This window comes from Thermobia domestica, chromosome 14 (genome assembly GCF_964235325.1).
Source record: "Thermobia domestica chromosome 14, izTheDome1.hap1.1, whole genome shotgun sequence".
Lineage (NCBI taxonomy): Eukaryota > Metazoa > Arthropoda > Insecta > Zygentoma > Lepismatidae > Thermobia > Thermobia domestica.
In genome coordinates this window covers 63,647,514-63,666,663 of record NC_137467.1, presented here as the reverse complement: position 1 = coordinate 63,666,663, position 19,150 = coordinate 63,647,514, and the positions used below count along the sequence as shown (strand labels likewise).

The 19,150-nt window shown below is 35.0% G+C and overlaps 1 protein-coding gene across 4 annotated transcripts in view; it reads right to left on the bottom strand.

Annotated features, from left to right (window-relative positions):
* The window catches only part of LOC145669707 (uncharacterized), a 925,722-nt gene extending 912,946 nt beyond the window's left edge, over window positions 1-12,776 (bottom strand). For 3 of the 4 annotated variants that reach the window (XM_081738014.1, XM_081738010.1, XM_081738012.1), the window contains exons 1-2: window positions 12,187-12,776; window positions 8,382-8,541 (exon numbers count right to left, since the gene is read on the bottom strand). The gene's annotated coding sequence lies outside the window, so the exon portion shown is untranslated. Of the gene's footprint in view, window positions 1-8,381; window positions 8,542-10,069 lie in introns of all 4 variants that reach the window. The other variant, XM_081738011.1, reaches the window with a different exon arrangement.
* Between the last annotated feature and the right edge of the window lie 6,374 nt (window positions 12,777-19,150).

The following is a 19,150-nucleotide window of genomic DNA, read 5'->3' as shown; positions in this document are numbered from 1 at the left end:
TTTTATTAGGAAATGACTGATTTCCTTTAATCATGTTTCCATTAAGCCACCGGTCTAGAAGTGTTATTCTTCCCACTGGTTTGCAGTGAGTTTCCGAGAATGGGAAATACGTATATATATTTATTGGTTGAAGCAACTTCTTATTGTCTGCTGTTACAACAATCAAGTTGTATATACTTCGTCGAAATGCAATATCAAAAATACTTGCTGCTTCATTTGAACGGTTATTTCTTCTAAGAACTTCAAATTTACTCCTAGTATTTAAATAGAAGATGTTTAAGTTTCGAATTGATTCTGAAAATCTACCCTTATGGCGCAATAATATCAAATAAAGTGCTGAGTTCTGACTAACTTCAGACAGATGTATTGTTTCATTGTCAATTTGGGTGCATTTGTTTCATTTTGCCAGTCATTACCAACAATTACAAATCCATATTTGTAGCTTGACATTATATTTACCAGTTCAACGGTTGTGTTATTTGCGTAAATTATTAAGGATCGTGTTTCGTTTTGATATATGCTAACGTAGTAACGTATGAAACACAATCGAACAATTCCGTATTTGAACCATCTATTCTCATAATTGATAGTTTGTTGCTTTCCGCTTTTATTCGAGTTCCTATTACCCAAATTATAAACATAATTAGATAATACATTCCCATTTTAGTGCCAATTTTCCTAAAAGAAATATACAAAAAAATATTTTATTATTATACAATTATCGTGAGTCATTCTAATCTCATATTTATAGTAACTAATCTCAAATGCGAGATATAATTATTATTTCGAAATCTTATACAATGTTCACAAATAATACCTTTATATGAGAAGATAAAAAATGTATTACAAAAAATAATTTTGACATACTTCAATAGAGAAATAATTAATATTGCTCCAGAATAAGCATTAAAGTAATGTGTAAGATCATGCAATATGGTAATCATGTATCACAAGAATAAAGATTTCTAGCTTGTTGATTGAAGATTTCAAGACCGTCAGTATTCTTCATATCAGGAATTTTTGTTCGTTTAGAGAAAAATTACTTAAAGACTGTAATATTTGAACATATAAATAATATGATATTGTGAGGTTCCACAGTTGTCAGCTCTTGTAACTCAGTATACTCGAGTCAAATGATATTTTGGGACAGAAACTGTTAAATCTCGTCTATGTTTTAATGGTAATTTCTAGATAGTAAGTTCTGGGCAGGTCACGTTGCCAGAATGGAAGAAAATAGGAACGATTTGAAATTTTTAACAGGGAGTTCAATGGTGAAACGACTATTGGGAAAATCTAGGCGCAGATGAGAGGACGGTATTACGATGATTCTCGCAGAAATAGCAATATAAAATACGAATTGGATCCAGTTGACACGGACAGGAACAAATGGAAAGTCTTTTAAAGGCCGCAGTGAACCTCCGAGTTCAGTAGGCCATAATCTTAGTTCTAGATAGTATCCCAGTTGAAACTCATAAAGAAAAATTATTTGAACTGCGTGTTTTCTATTGTATATTCTCACATGACTGTAGTCAGCAACAAACTGAATTCTAACTGAGTGTATGAATCTGCAGTGCGTACCTGTACAATGGTTGTGTCTGCATATATTTTACCCTCATCATAGATTAATGCTTTCCAGATTATTGTTTCAGCAACAAAGTCTTCTGTGGTTTTGTAAATTATCCTAGAATTCGATTATGATCAAATCAGTACCCTTCACATTTTCTGAATTTCATATTAGATCCATTCATTTTATATATATATATCAGACGTTTCGGTTTGACGAAGAACACTTTACTTTTTAAAAGAACACTTCAACAACATTTTACACTCAAAGAACTACACACCTTCATTCGTGTTTGTAGCGTTTATTCATGAATCAAACTTTTCCTGTTACCCATGTCACATAGCTTCTTAAGGGATATACCATATTGTGTGACTAATGGGGCGTTTACACTTGGTCCGTTTAGTCGTACGACTAAATCGACTCGCTGCATTTGCCACTAAATCGAAGCAACTAGGCCGAATCAGATCGATGGATGTGTTCAATTATTTCAACCACAGAAAATAAAACGTCTTTCAATTTAGTTGCCAGTCGATTAGTCGCCTTCGATCAACAAGCGATTAAGTTGAAGTCCCGTTTACACGGTCGATTAAGTTGAAAGTGACGTGAATTCAACTGAATCGATTGCAAACCGACTAAGTGTAAACGCCTCATAACTGTTCAGCAATAGAACAAACATATTTCTATTGGTCTATTTGTTTCGTGTTTCTAAGATCTCATCTAGATAAAATGTTTGTTACCCAGTGGACTGATTTGACGGTAACATTAAAACAAGATTTATCAAAGCAACGACTAATAGTGCATTTATTCGCCATTTCGGGTAAAAATGCCCTGTTTATGGTTTCGTGGCTTCATATCCATCATCATGGTGTATTTTACACGACCTTGTTAAACAATGCACACTTCTTTCTCTATGGGTACCCCATTATTTTTCACTACGAGGACGTAGTTTGTGCGCTAATAGTGTTGTAAATAGTATTGTAATATAAAATTAACTGGTGTTTAATATCTATGTCTGCTGTTTAGGGTCGATATAAAAATACTACTATAAGAATAGAGAATTTTACACTTATTGTTCAAATATTAGAAGGAAATACTTACTTAGTATAAACTCCAAGATATAAAATAACAACTCATGTATTAGTACTAATTATTGACATATAGCTCTAATTGCAAGATCTAGACTAGAGAGACAGTGATGTCAATCTGTTGCAAAAAGCTAATGTAATGTCTATATTTTCATTTAAATTCATTTGCAGAATTAGCCTTAAGCTTTAAATGGCTTGACATTTGACTTTCATTAATACAGTAAAGATGTGCTTCCAATATGCAACATGATCAATCATAACGATAAATAACTTAATAAAATATGGAAACTATACACGACATAAATAAAAAGAATATGTTCATACCACATATTCAGCGGTTTTGCACTAAGTGTAACAGTATTTTCTAAATCTACTGTTTGTGTAAATGTATTGCACATAAAGGTAGAAATGTATTTCAAACGTATACGTAATTCCGTAACTAAAATTTTGAACGATCTCAGTAATAGCACATGGAAGTGCCGGAAATTCTGACTAAACCTCACAATTACTACTCGAAGCAAAAAAGATTCAATTATGTCAGTTAAAGAAAAATACAGGGTGCGGCACGTAAAACCGGCAAGTCGTAATATTCTGGTATATTGTGTTTTTGGCAACACTTAAATAATCTACCTTCCTACCAAGAGATGGCGTGTGGAGGTCGGGTCGACTTACGTGACCTGCAGCAGTCACGTGCAGCCGCAGCCAGTGAAACTGGTCGAAACATGTTGAGAAAAAGGCCTCGTTGTGTTAAGCCGGGTGAGTGTCAGTGTGTGATAATGCCGTATTCGATACCCGAGCGTGTTACCATTGTTGAAGGGTTCATTCTCACTGGATCTTTTGTGAAAACAAAGAATTTGTTTCCGGAGAAATTTCCAGGACGTTCTGTGCCAGCAAAAAGCACCATTCATGAATTGATTGAAAAATGGCGGCGTACAGGATCGATTCAAAATGCTCCCAGGAACAGACGACCATCTGTCTGCACACTTGAATTAAAGATGCAGGTGGAGGAGACAATGACAAGAAGTCCTTGAAAGTCAACCAGGAGATTGAGTCAACAGGTTCATGTGAGTGAGAGAATTTGCAGACGTGTTATAAGGGGACTGAAGTTAAAACCGTACCGGATAAGTGTTGTGCAAGAACTGAAAAAGCCTGACCTACAGAAGAGGGTGTATTTCTGTTCATGGCTGTTGAGCAATGTTGCCAGTGGTTTCTTGGATCCACTAATGCTCATCATGAGTGACGAGGCGTGGTTCCACCTGTCTGGGTACGTAAATTCCCAAAACAACCGGTATTGGTCGACAGAAAATCCACACGCAATCCACCAGGTACCATTGCATGATGAGAAGATTGGTGTTTGGTGTGCCATTTATGCCACACGCGTTATTGGGCCCATATTTTTGAGACGACAGTGAACAGTGACGTGTATATGGGAATACTGGAGTAGTTTTATACACACTTGACCAAAGAGGAGCGTCAGTTATGTTACTTTCAGTAGGACGGTGCAACATGCCACACATCAGCTGCATCATTGTCCCTTGTGCATGAGATGTTTACACCAGAGAGGACAATCAGCAAAGACTTGTGGCCTCCTCGGTCACCAGACTTGTCCACGTGTGACTTCTACTTATGGGGACTTTTAAAGGGAAGAGTATACGAAAAAAATCCACACACAATTGAAGAACTCAAGACTAGGATCCAGGATGTCACCAATAGCATTACAACACAAGAACTGACAAGGGTATATATGAATCTCCTCAATCGTGCTCACATGTGTGTTGAAGTGGGCGGAGGACACTTTCAGCACCTGCTGTGAAGGCTGCTGGTTAGTTGAGTAGTCATATTCAATACATTACATTTCATTTATGTGTTGTAGTTAATCATATTCAATACATTACATTTCATTTTGTGTGCACTTTACGTGCCGCACCCTGTACTCTTAGAACAAAATAGTGACTTAGTCATGCTTAAAGCCTTGTATCCCTCAAGATTTACTGCTCGAACATTACAATTGAAGAAAATAAATGAAAATAACGTGTTTCTCAAGCTCTCGTAGATTTAGAGACACACAAGGATATTTCTTTAGTCGATAGCGAACAACGATAGCGATGTTCGTTGCTTCTGTCTATTGGTTGTTAATCTTCTTGAACATTGTTTGAATTCTACTTAATTTATTTGACCCTGTTTTTAATTTCTCCGCTATTGTTACTAAAGAATTCCTAATTCTTTTTCAGAATAATAACATTTCACTAATTTAAACGTGTAATACAGATATTGATTGCTAAAGAATAGTTTGGCTGATAATCTAGTGAGATCTGATGAGGATGTGGCAAGAACCTTTCATATTAGGGTGAACTAAAGTAATTAAACTATAACTTCTCACATGAGTGCGCACAAAGTTAACTAAAGAACACTTACACCGCCACTATTACATTCCATTGAGCACTTTTAATTTAATATTTTGTGTAGTTTGAATCGTATTAAATGTTATTTCAACGAATGGTAAATAAAATAAAACACTATAATGCTGTTAATATTTAAAAGTACTGGAAGCACTTTATTAGGAAATATAAGCACACTGCTGAACAAGACTGCACTTATTTAATAAAAACACATTTACACGTGACGTTTCGACCTTCTAGCCAAGATCCTCATCAGACTTACACTGAGTTATACAAAAACTACTCAAGAATATATACACAATCCATTTCCCTATCTGTTATCTCATTGGCCCATATTTAAGACAATGAGGAAGTTGTTTTAGTGGCAAAGTATAATGAAAACTTAAAAAGAAATTAATAGCACTGGGCATAAATGAGAAAAAGATCAAAGAAAGGGTAGTGGTGATTGGGGAAGTGCAAGTGTCAGAAGAAGAGACGTCTTTTTTTCATTAGGTTACGTTACTTAGGAAGGCAGTGGTTTTGGTAAGGAAGGAAATCAACAGAAGATCTTCGAATTTGACAAAAGAAGAAAGAAGAGGATATGATAGCATTAGGAAAAGCAAGGACATAGTGGTAGAGATAGCTGACAAAGGAGTGGCGACAGTGGTAATGAATAAAGCGTGGTATGCGGACAAGGTGAAGGATTTAGTGGATGGACAGTATGAATTAGTTGTCAAGAAGAAACAAGAAATTATAAAAGGATTTAAAGAAAAATGTGAAAGGAAGGGGCTTAAGAAATTGTTGAATGAAGATGGAAGAGTGCCACTGTTAAAGGGTTTTCCAAAAATACAGAAAAAAAGAAGTAAAGCTTAGGCCAGTTATGGATTTTAGGAATAATTATTTGGAGCCGCTAGAAAGTGAATTGTAACCAGTGTTGGAGTAGGTAAGAGATAGACAAGAGACTTTAGCAGTTAAAAGGCAATAAACTACACCAGTAACGCTAAAATTAATGAGTGTATTTTATTTCGTTTAGATGTTAAAGCCATGTTCCCGATTCTAAAAAAAAGTGCTATACTTGATACGATTAAGGGAGTTATGCGGTGAGAATGTGTTAAAGGCTGCAAATGGGAGAAAGTTAGGAACGCCATCAATTTAATATGGGAGTTTGGATTCTGTAAAGTCAAGAATGGCATATATAGGACTAAGGATGGTTGAAGTTTAGGATCAAAGATAAGTCCGGTATTGTCTGATATCATTATGAATTTGTAGGATAAGCGGGTGGTAGAAAAGGGGAAAGTAAAGATTCGATTTTTATGTAGATACGTTGGTGATTGTTTTGGGATATGGCAAGGATCAAAAGAAGAGTTGATAAAGTTCGTTGCTAGTATTGAAGATAAGGAGAAGGGAATAGAATTAGAACTAGAGACAGAGCAGGGCAATGTATTATGTTATCTTTACATTTTAATGAGTAAGGAAGGGAAGAGGATTAAGACTCAATGGTATAAAAAAGAATGTAATGCAGGTATTTACTGTAATAAGAAAAGTAATGTAGATACAAGCACAAAAGTAAATTTCATAAGAAATATGGTAGAAAGAATTACCAAATTTATTATATTACATGTTTAAACATACGAATTAGCTCCCACATTTCAGTCTGTAGGCTACAAAAAACAATGAGTGGGACGAAACGAAAGAAAACCAGGAAAAACGCACACGATGTTTGTCTACCACGACGTCTATTTCGCGTAGAATGGGAGCAAACCAGGAACCCAACGGACCAGAGCTGAACGCTCTAGCATTGAGCATTCGCGCCCCTATAAGTTTCAACTAGACGCATAGAAGAGGATTACCTAGCTGTATTAAGTTCAACTACGTCACTGTTAAAACTTCAAATACACCTTGGAATCTCTACAACGAAAATAACTAATTATTTATAATGTAATATCAATTACTTCGTAAGTACACACAGTAAACGTGACCTTAAGTTCTCTATGATTGCGTTGCAACCTTTAACGAGAAACGTTTTCGTAGTGTGTTATTCTCCAAGGAATGAAGGATACACTGTTTTCGAAAACCGGACAATGGTATCAATTTGTTCACGAAAATTAACTGCAGAATTTTAAAACAAAGGGAGATAAAATGAAGCATCTAATTGTTCCTACAAATATCACTCATTTGTAAAAGGAATTCCAACTGTCTTTCATTTTTCCTTTACGTTGAAGAAAGAAATATATGGCAAAAAAATGCAAGACTGCGAAATACGTTTTAGAAAGTGACGATAAAGAATCAATTTAGATACGTCAACACAAGCATTTCTCTAAAATTAAATATCAATTGCAAGTTATATTATTAGTTATTATCAAAGCTGTAATAGTAAAATGATATGTTTGTTCAGCAAATTCATCTGGCAATATGTCACAGCTTGGCCATGCTTCCTCTTGCCATGTTAGTTCTCTTATAGTATATGTCCCATAAGTTACGGTTAAAAACTGCAATATCGTTCTTGGTATTAACAGAAAATCAAACAAATAAGGGGCATTAGATAGATCTTGCTGTTTACATAAAATCGAAATATGATTGACGAATGTTATTTTTCTAATACTCTGAAGCGAATAAAAATAAATGGACACTCGCACACTTATAGACAAAAACAATAAACCTTTCTAAATATATATCAATCTACAATAGTCCTCCTTTGCTTTCACTACTACTTTATTATCTCAAAATTTTCTGATTTTTGTATACACCACAGAAAAATAATTACTCAAAGTAAAAACTACCAGTATTGACGAAGGAAAGTCGTGCATTATATTTCGGAACATATTGCCCGTACGCCATTTCCATTACCAGTTTTGCGTTTTGTTCCAAGGATTTACTAAACACCTAGGTATATGAGTAATTGATAATATAAATTTTGTTCGAAATATCTCAATATAGTTCCGCTTATGTAAAAAGTGAAATAAAATAAACTGTACTTTTTTGGTTTTGTTAGGTTGGATATTGATAACGAAAACTGAAATGTTATGCAACAGCCTCTACAATTTTAAGCACATGTGAGATCCTACACATAACTGAAACTACAGCTCAACGTTGCCACTACAATCTTGAAAAAACTATAAAAGAACGAACACCCAATATGAGGACTAAGATGTCAATACTACTAAAACGGGTGTCATATAATTAGTGACCTCTGTATCTGTGAGATTATTCTCATAAATTTCTTTTAGATTTTGCTTATAGAACCGTAAAGTACATATATGAAAAGTTAGAACGTTAAAGTAGATTCAATTTTCATATAAATGGAATTTTATATTTTGAGCAAACAATAATACTGGAAAATATAGAGAAACTGACCAAGTTTACCAATAGTGTGTTGTTTTGGAGCTTCAATGGGTTACAGGGACCAGCCAGCACAAAGTGGTCCACGCACTACTCTATTTCAGTGAGATCGTTCCTTCTCACTTTCCCAGATATTTTTCACGTTCCTCTCTGCTTTTGTTCTCTGTGAACAAGACTACAAGGAAAATTCGAAAGATTATTTCTTGGAACCAGAATAACAATTAAAATAGAATTACTGTATTAACGTATTGTCTGGTTACAACAATTTCGAACAATCAATTAATCTCTCAAATAATTACATACTATTTTCCCCTAAATTTAAGAATATTGCTCTCGATTATTAAATTTGAGAACAAAGCAAATATTAGATAAGGGGTACTTATCGCAGTAAGAGATTTTTTTTTTTTTTTTTTTTTTTTTTGCAATATGTATTAAGAACTACAGTACTATTAGAGGGAAGTGAAAATTACTAACACAACAAAGCTTGGAAGCCAATACACTTAGCTAACTCCAGAAATATCGACTGATTCTTAGCACTTACCAAAATTTTGATTTTACTAGGCATACACAAAGATTCAACGTTCAACTATTAAAGTTCTGGTTACAGATATACTAGCTAACTCATGAATTCTGTATTAGCAACTTACGATATTTCGTAGCACGACCATCTTTAATATCTCTACAACTAACTGGAATATATACGTGCTCATTCATGCTACTAGGCCAGAATTATTTGCTATTTTTCTAAGATGTAACTAAAACTCTTAAATTACCAAAAATGATTTAATCACTTGCCATCTCAACTTCTAGTTACTTCCTTTTCCAAGAACATTTCTATCACTGAAAAATACAACCCTGTATTTTTAGGATAGCATGTGTAAGAAATAATAATAATAATAAAGAATCATGTTTCAGACACACATAAGCGATTTGAAGGAATATGGATGAAATACCATAGAGAAAATACTAAATGTTAAAAAAGGGGGGGAATCATCATTAGAATATTTTTTAAGAAGACTTCAATATATTTTATAACAACAATAATTGCGGTAGTACGTAATTGTAACATAACGGTGTTTCTCTGAAATTTCAACTGTCTTTGGCACGTACTTATCGTACGTAGCAAATATAAAATCAAGCGTTGAGTACATACTGTATATGTCACTAGCAGTATGATCTACTAATGGATTTATATTTTCCTTATTTTGTTGTTCATACTAAATAGAACTACAGCACGTATTCGCCGACTCATAAACTGTATCAAATATATACAATCATGCAATTAAGGGTCTTCACTACAGTGAAATTAAATTACCGCAAATTTTAGAGTTTTTCTGTAATATCTTCAAAACAGATAAAATTATTCGAAAAGCAGAATCGTAGTGAACTAGACAATACAATTTTTCAAGTCATACCTTTACAATAACTCACCTATCTGTTTCTGGTGTGTCATTATTTACAGAACCTGAAAAAATGCTAAATCTATCTACAGTTTGAAATGGAAAGCAGACAGATGAGTTGTGATAACGGTATCACATGAAAATTCGTATTGTTTAGTTCACTACGTTTCTGTTTTTCGAATATTTTTAGTTTTGAAAATATTACAGAAAAACTCTAAAATTACCGGTACTTTAATTTCGCTGTAATGAAGACCCTTAAGACTTTTTTCATACTGATCAGGCAGGCATAAAAGTAGAATTTACCTTGTGAAATCATCTTGGAAAAATAAGGGGAAAAAATCGTTGTCTTCCGATAGCAGGCACTTAGGTTTTCACATCAATTTGCTCCTGGACATACTATGGAATTATATTTTGCTAATGCATCAAAATGGATTACAGAGAGAAATTTAGTGTAGAAATACATTATTTGAACACTGAAGTCGAATTCTTCCACCATTTATTCAGTCTATGTCAAATAATAATCTTCGTCTCACCCATTAATATATTATAAAGTTCAAGTTTTACAAATTTTATATGGTAATTTCTACATAAAGTGTAAATAAAATACACGAGAATATCAATTTACCGGTAATATTTCTTAATTCAGAAAAAAAGTAATGTGTTGGCAACTTACATATACGGAGTAACATACACAGTACACCGGGTTAGGCTCCGTTGCTGGCGTTTGGGAAAATTACGACAAAAATTGTAGAACTGTATGAAATTTAAGCATCAGACAAACCAAAAATGTAATAAAGATATTACTGTACGGTGACTAATTATGGAAATAAATGAAGCTTAATGCTGCACTATATGAAGTTGCGTAGCGAGGAAATATTCACTGTGTTAGCAACCAACATAGAAAGTGTATGATGTAATATTTGAAAGAAACATGCCGATTAACACTCAGGAGTACTCCACAACATATTGCCCTTCGACCTCGATACTATCCTATTTTTTAAGTGTATGAATTTATAAAATATGCGGAAGGAATATGAAAACTGACATGAAAATACGCCTGTATGACAAACTAAAATATAGTGGGATCTTTCTTCTGATATTTATACTAAACGAAATACAATGTGTGCGCTCCTTACCATGATATTATAAATAGAAGTGCTACACGAAGGCAATCTACAAAGTGACGATGGAATGTCGCGAAGCTAAGCCACACGCAATGTGTGTGTTCTTATGCCGTATGGAATATTGATTCGATTAGTCACGTTTAACGTATACCCACTGTCGCTCACCCGGCAAGGTTCTGGAACACAGGTCTTCCTTCCCATATATGTGTAATAAAGACAGAAAACAAGGTGCCCTGCGGAGCTCTAAACCGCCTTCACTCGTTGACGATCGCCAGGCAATACTATGTGATTTAAATATTAAATTTGGTACACAAAGGAACCAACCTAGCTACTAACCTACATGGTGGGACCTGTGTTCTAGAACCGTCCCCGCTTACCAACCTACTCACTGTCAATTTACCACATTCCTATTATGGGCGAAATCATTTTTTAGATTAACTTTCTTTTTAGTAATTTTCTACGTAGATACGCTTCTCACAGGTAATAACACAACATATTTTGACTATTTACACACTGGTCTATTAAAAAATTATTACAAATTTGTTCTGCACATTTAATAAATATGTGGTACCGTACAAAAAATCCTTACCGTTGTTTGTAGCCATATAGTCAAGCGATAAATACCAACATTTTAATAATTATTTTACTAGTTCAATTTTGGATACATCTTGACTCTATTACTGATATTATAAGCACATTAAATTTATAAATGTTATAAACCAATTAGATTGGGTAAAAGCTAAAAGATACATGTCTCACCAACTTATGTTCACATAATTTGTAAGATACCTACTTATGTTTTAGCACGTAACATTGCCATACACGACCTTTCATTCTACGTATTTCTCGAATTTCCATTCGTTAATTCACATGTAAAAAAAAAAAAAAAAAAAAAAAAGTCCAAGTAAATCTTCAGAAATTCGAGTCAGAAAGAGGAGACAGACCGACGTCTATTACTAATGGAAGTTCAGGGTTTAATTCACCTCATCTGATAGTACTTCATCTCTGTTTGTACATAATTCTAAGTTACTTTACAAAATGGTTCCTTTTAACCATTTGTAAACTAGTACTTTGCTAATTTTGACCGTTCTTTAGCATTGGGGCCAGCTTTTGCACCTACTTTTTTGCGACATTCTATGCGGTTGTGTTATGGCTTCATACGTTAAATTACGTTACCAACATTAAATTCAGAGCGTTAGGGAATGAAGGCGGGTTACAGCCCCGCATGGCACGTTGTTTTCTATCTTAGTTACCAACAATTCACTTTCTTTTCTCACATAAATCACTTCCACTTACCTTTCAGTTCTGTATAAATCCCCTACTTCCCTAAAAAGTTTGATACTCTCTTGACTACTTGAATATCACTATCAACTCATTTCTTCCGTAAATCATCCTACTTTTTGCTAGTTTTGGACCCCAATATTAAACAATTACCCTACTTTTAGTGCAAATGGAAATGTAACTTTAAAAAATCATATTATTAGTTATATAAAGTACCGTCAAATAATTAAAATTGTTTTAACCTCCACATTCTTTAAAACCTAGAAGTAAATCATAATATATTAAAATAAGGTAATTAATCATACGGTTATTATAATTTGGAAAATAAAGAAATGGAAATAAATTTCTTCCCGGAAATTTATAGGCCAGGAAAACAAGCTGGGAATATTCCATATTTTTTAAATTCCTTCCCATCGGGAATATTCCCACTGCCCATCCCTAAACACAATGCACTCGTGGTAACGGCCAATGTCGAACTCCCTTCCTCGAGATTCCAGTGAAACTTTTTGCCCTGACGTTCCGTCTTCTGCACAAGATATCACTATGTTGGTTTCTACGTGGCATCTGCTCGTTACTTTCCTTGCTTTGCTCTGTCTCTTCTTGTCTTGTCATATGACTATTATCAGTCAAATAGGTAGGTGCACCAGCTCACCAGGTATACGTGCTACAATTGCTTAATGGTCAAAAGTGTACCTCAAACAGAGGATTTATGATTCAAAAGCAAAATAGAATAAAACACAGGACACAATCGGGAAGAAATGACACAAGTCAGGAAAATAGACAAAGTCAGGGAAAGGTCAAAATCGGGTAAGAAGTTCAGACAGGGAAAGAGGGAGAAAAGCCAAGATGAACAGGGCAAAACATTAAGGGTAAATGGGAGGTATAAAATGAAAAAGAAAGCATGTAAAAACGAAGGGAATGTGGGTACCTGTAAATGTAACAGAAAGTGTAAGAGTAGTGTGGGTGTATAGCAAGGCCCCCTTAACCCTCTTCCTCACGAAGCACCTCCAGACACGAGGCACCCACTATGACAGCCACTGCCGAACTCCCCTTCGGTCTCTTCTGCTGTGTGATTGCGGAGCAAATATTTTTTTTCACACCCAAGAATCCACAACCGGAGAAATTTGGCAGTTCTGATTGGGTGAATTGTTCATACGTTATAATTCCATCCTGTGACAGAAAAGAAGTAGTGACACAAATCGAATCGTTCACTTGGATTGGAAATACTAGTGGAGCTGTGGTAGACATAATGGCAGAAAGAATAATGTATATTCTACCTACAAATATTAATACGTGAAATTAGAAAATAATGTAATTAGACTTTGTATAAGAGAAAGGGATGAATGGATCTCTTGGCTTAAAGAATTTGAAATATTAAATCCACTTACTTATCCAGTTGAACGAGGAATTAACAATGATGGAAGACAAACAATATATAAGGTAAGTGAACTCCATGATTTGATTAATTATAACTCTTGTAAATCTATTCCGTAATTTAGTTGCTTATATAAGCTAATGCTATATACATTTCAGACAATATCTTATAAAAGAACACATTTAACACTACACTGCTCGCGCGGATTACTATTGTAATCCAATGGGTTTCAGTTTTCTGGTATCTGAGGGTTGGCAACACTTGTGACCTTGAGAGGTCGTCTACCTTCCTCCCCCATTTCTAGAACACCATTAGTCAAGTGATAGCACCCAAAGTCAACGCACTGATCTTATACTGATTGTTATTTTCGTATGGACTACTATTGTAATCCGTGCGATTACTGACGTGATAGTTTGTTTTCTGGCTAACGTTTTAACTCTTCTCGTTTTGAATGTATTATTTCACATTATTCGCTCAAATATATGTGATATATATGTTAGTTTAAAATGTCAGAGCAAGAACAGATACGACAATAGCTAACAGAAACTGAAAGTGACGACGAAAGTGTTCTGAGTATAGAACACTAAGATGAAATAGAGAAAGATGTTGTCGAGTAGTGACTTTGAAGAAAGTGGTAGTGACGAATTCGAAGAAATAGAAGATGAAGAAACGAACGGTGTTATCCAGGAAGACATGTTTCACGGAGAATTTTACATCGGAAAGGGCAGAATTACCAGATGGTATATTGATCCAGTGCACCCAAGAAATACGCGAACACAGCATCATAACATAGTTATTACTCGATAGAACAACACTAAATTTGGAGTTGACATATTGGACAAATTGTGTCGCCAGTGTGATACAGCCAGGAATTCGCAAAGATGACCCCTCATTCTCTTCTTCCACGTGTTAAACGTTGCTGGAGTAAACGCTCTCATTGTTTTCAAAAATAGATAAATAAAAGAAAATAAAATAAATAAATAACAATGATGCTATGATCAACCGTAGAGACTACCTGCAATCTGTGGCTATGGAATTTATCGAACATCTTTCTGGAAGATGAAGAAACAAGAGTTCCCGAAAAAGATGTTTCAAGTGCAGTAAGTGGAACTGCTCTGACCACAAGCACACTCTTTGCACTGACTCTTGTAACTGATACACCCAAAATTTTGACTACTTTTGACCTTGTTTTAAGTGTAAAAGTTAAATTTGCAAGCAATTTAACAACATTTTTTTACAATTTTTTATAACAGTTTTTAACACTTTAAATGCAAATTTCCTCTTTTATTTCAATTGTTAATCAAATAGCAAGAAAATAAACGAACATTTACATAAATATAGTAAATTGCATACGCATTCTAAAGTGTTGGCTTCTAATTCTTTTTGAATTAGAAAACAAAATGTTTGCGCTGAAATGTGTTCTTTATTGCTTGTGAAAACCCACAAAAATGATATAAAAAATACCAATTGAATAACCACTAATATATAGGTATATATATAAGGGAAAAGGGGGTACAGTGAGACACTGGGGTACAGTGAGACATACGGATTTTGTGAATAATTTATAGGAAGAAGGTTGCAACAATGAGCCTCAAATAATGCGCACAGCGATCGTACTTTGTTATGCTAGTTGCGTCGTAGTTGCTGAAGGTGGTTTGTGAGCAGCTGCGTTTCATCAGTTTTCAGGTAAGAAAAGTAAATTATTTGTGTTCTTTTACATAGCATAGAAAACATAATCTTTTGACGAATCAGACTTTAAACCATGAGATTATTTTGCATTGGAGGATAAAGTATTTTATTGTTCAAGTTACTTCGAAAATCTTCCTTTCTGTAAGCACTGGAATAAGAAAAATAACTGCAGGTAGCTATAGGGGTACAATGAGACAAACTGAAAAAGGGTACAGTGAGACGTGTCTCCCAATTAATACAGTTTATTCTTTCTTTGTTAATTGGCCATTTTCTTTCTAATAACGAAAAGCTTACTTCTGTTTTGGATGCTATATTTACTCTAAAAGTAAATAAAACTTACATATCTAATTTGTAATTAAATTGCTGTGCGTAATTTAGGTTCCACGTCGTTTAGTTCGATAAGAAAATACGTCCCCAAATATTTCACTTCTATTTCTTTATTATACTTCCTGGATGCAGTATTTGTCGCAGGGTCACCGAAAATATGGGTAATCCAAAAAAGAAGTCGATCCAAGCAAAGCCTAATTTTATCTTTAGAGGAAGTAAAATGTTACGTACACTTACAATAAAATTAATGTTTTAGAAAAAATATGTATTAACCGCATAAAATCATTACATTCTAATGATTTCTTTCGCATTGCATTTCAGAATGCCTCGACATCAGCCAAGGAAAACAAATATTGGTACCTTTACGGAAGAAAAAATGTCTGAAGCTGTTAATCTTGTATTGAATGATAATATCAGCATTCGCCAAGCAGCTAAGATCAATGGAGTAGCTTTCCAAACATTGTTCCGGTAACTTACATTTATACTTATGTTTCTTTATATATTTGTATTCTGGGATAATGCAAGTCGATTGCGATAAGTTAAGAATATTTCTATGATATTGTTTTTCACTAGTCTGCTAGAGCCACAAAGGACAGGTAGATTTTTAAAATTTCAAACAGACATCATTTTATAGGCTTTCGTTGAATCGTGTTGATATTCACACTCAACTAAGCTATTGTAAATAACAAGTTTGTACTAAGTTTGGTTCCGATTGGTTCATAATTGCGCAAATTATTTATTTTTGAAATTTTTTGACGGATCATTCTGATTTTCACACTCAAGCAACATATTGTATTCCAATTAGCCACTTTTGGGCGAACTTTCATTCCGATTCGTAACCAAGGAAGTCATGATTTTCAGGGAGACAGAACAGCAGTGTATTATTATAATAATTGAAATTGAGCTCCTTCGTGGTTAAGCGGTTAGCGTACGCGCCTTTAGCGTGCGAGACGCGGGTTCGATTCCCGGCGGGAGCTTATTCGGTTTGGATTCCACGTTAATCAGTAGATCCTCGTCTCATATAGCCTTGTTGCTGAAAGGGACATTAAACTCAACTCAATAAATGAATTTTAAATTATGAAACGTAATTTCATATAAAGGGTATTTCAAAACAACATCAACAACGTTTGGAAAATGATTCCTGACACCAAGATAAGACAAAAGGTATAGACCAACCTGAGTGCACAAATGCTTCCTTTCGATCTTATAGGCTGTCGAAAACATGAAAAAATGAATTTTAGAGGTCATGGCTCCAAAACTATGGAATCTACTGTAGTCAGTCGACACTTCACTTAAGAACTAGAAAGACTCCTATCCAAATATCCATGTTCCAGAATCCTGTGGTATTTTCGCAACAATTTCTATAGATGTAGTTGGTGAGTACTTCAAATTATATGCCCGTAGCTCCGAAAGGAAGCAATTGTGAACTCAGATCGGTCTATACCTTTTGTCTTATCTTTGTGTCAGGAATTACCTCCCAAACGTTGTCGGTGTTGTTTTGAAATACCCTGTATATCAGAAAGCTTATTCTAATGGAAACGTATTTTTCGTATATTTACAGGAATATCCGAAAGAAGCGTCAACATCCAACATCAGAGATTCTAATGCGACCTCACTACGACGTTAGGAGGGTGTTCACGAATGAAGAAGAACGTGTTCTAGTTGATTACATTGTTATGTGCTCGAAAATGTGCTATGGACTTTTATCGATTCAATGTAGATCGTTGGCATTTCAAATGGCTGTTAGAAATAATGTAAAAGTACCTGCCAACTGGACTGAACGAAAGAAGGCAGGACTAGATTGGTTACAGTGATTTCTCAAGCGGCACAAGAATTTAAGTCTGCGATCACCTGAAGGCTGTAGCTTGTCGCGAGCGTCATCTTTTAATCGAGAAAACGTTGACAAATTTTTTGATAACTTAGAAGAGATCTATAAAAGACATCCTAATTTCTCCGACGGCACTAGGATATTCAACCTCGATGAAACAGCAACAAGTACTGTTCCGAGACACCAAAAAGTGATAACCGAGAAAGGCATCAAACAGGTTAACCAAGTGCAAAGTTCAGAGAAAGGGACACTGGTTACAACTTGCTGTATTGTAAGTGCGAGTGGAAACTCTCTGCCTCCGGTCATGGTATTTCCAAGAGTTCATTTTCAAGAACATATGATTCATGGTGCTCCGACAGGAACTCTTGGTTTGGCAGCGAAAGGTGGTTGGATGAACACTGAACTGTTTGTGCAGGTGATTGAACACTTTGTTAAACATTCCGGTAGTTCTCCTGAAAACTCTTCCCTCCTAATTTATGACAATCATGAAAGTCATTTATCAGTTGAAGCCCTAGATATAGCAAAACAATCTGGGGTTACTATTCTCACAATTCCTCCTCACACTTCTCACCGTCTCCAACCTTTAGACGTGGGTGTTTTCAAACCTTTTCATTCCTATTATACTGCTGCTTTCGAGAGCTGGATGATGCGTCATCCAGGCAATACTCTGAAAATCTATGAAGTCGCATCATGTGTTGGAACTGCTTTCGAGAAAGCTATGTCTATCTCAAACATTACCTCTGCATTTCGTAAAACTGGGATTTATCCGTTCGACAGGCATGTTTTCAGCAACGAAGATTTTCTTCCTAGTTCAGTAATGGATTCATCACCTTCAGCTTCTACTGAAAGAGCAAATATAATATTGCTAACAGAAGAAGATCCACCCAGAAACTCAGGAGAAGACACTGCACAAACGGTGTCTAAGTTACTCTCTGGAAAATCGAGTAATCCCCCCTAAATTGTAAGCCCTCAGGAATTTCTAGGGTATCCGAGACGGCAATCAAAATCGAAAACAGTGGGTAGCTCCAGAAAAAAGGCAGAAGTATCATAGCAACTGACACACCAGAGAAGCAAATCCTGGAGCTCAGGAGAAGCAAAAGTAGAAACAAAATAAATTCTAGTAAACCCAACAAGCGTCTATTTGATGAGCCCACTGAAGAAACAGATGATGATGATGATGTGGATTTACTTTCTTTTGACGAAGATATTCCAATTATTGATCCAGACTGTTTTCCAGATATTCATCATATTAGTGATAATAGTTTCGTACTTGTCGAATTTAGTGGAAAAAAGAAAGTTTACTATGTTGGAAAAGTTCTCCAAAGTACCGAAGGAAAGACTTACGAGGTCTCTTTCTTAAGAAAAAGTGAAAAGATAGCTGGTAAGTTTGTTTTTCCAAGTGTCCCTGATTTAGCAAGTGTAATTGAAGAAGATATCAAAATGGTACTTCCTGAGCCCAGCATGCATGGGCAAACAAAAAGACAACAGTCCTACTTAAAATTTAATGTGGACTTCAGTTTGTTAGATGTAAGATAGATTTAAGTGTCATTGGTGATATTCATTATACGTGAGGTGTCTCATTGTTCCCCATGGTTGGGGTACAGTGAGACAAAATACTTTGCCAGGCTTTTGTGACACTCACTCACTTACATATACATGTATCGAACCAATTGTAGTCTTAATGTATACTAGAAATACCAATAAAGTTCAACACTTTTTTTGAAAATGTTTGCGTAAATATTAAGCAGGTTACAACGATC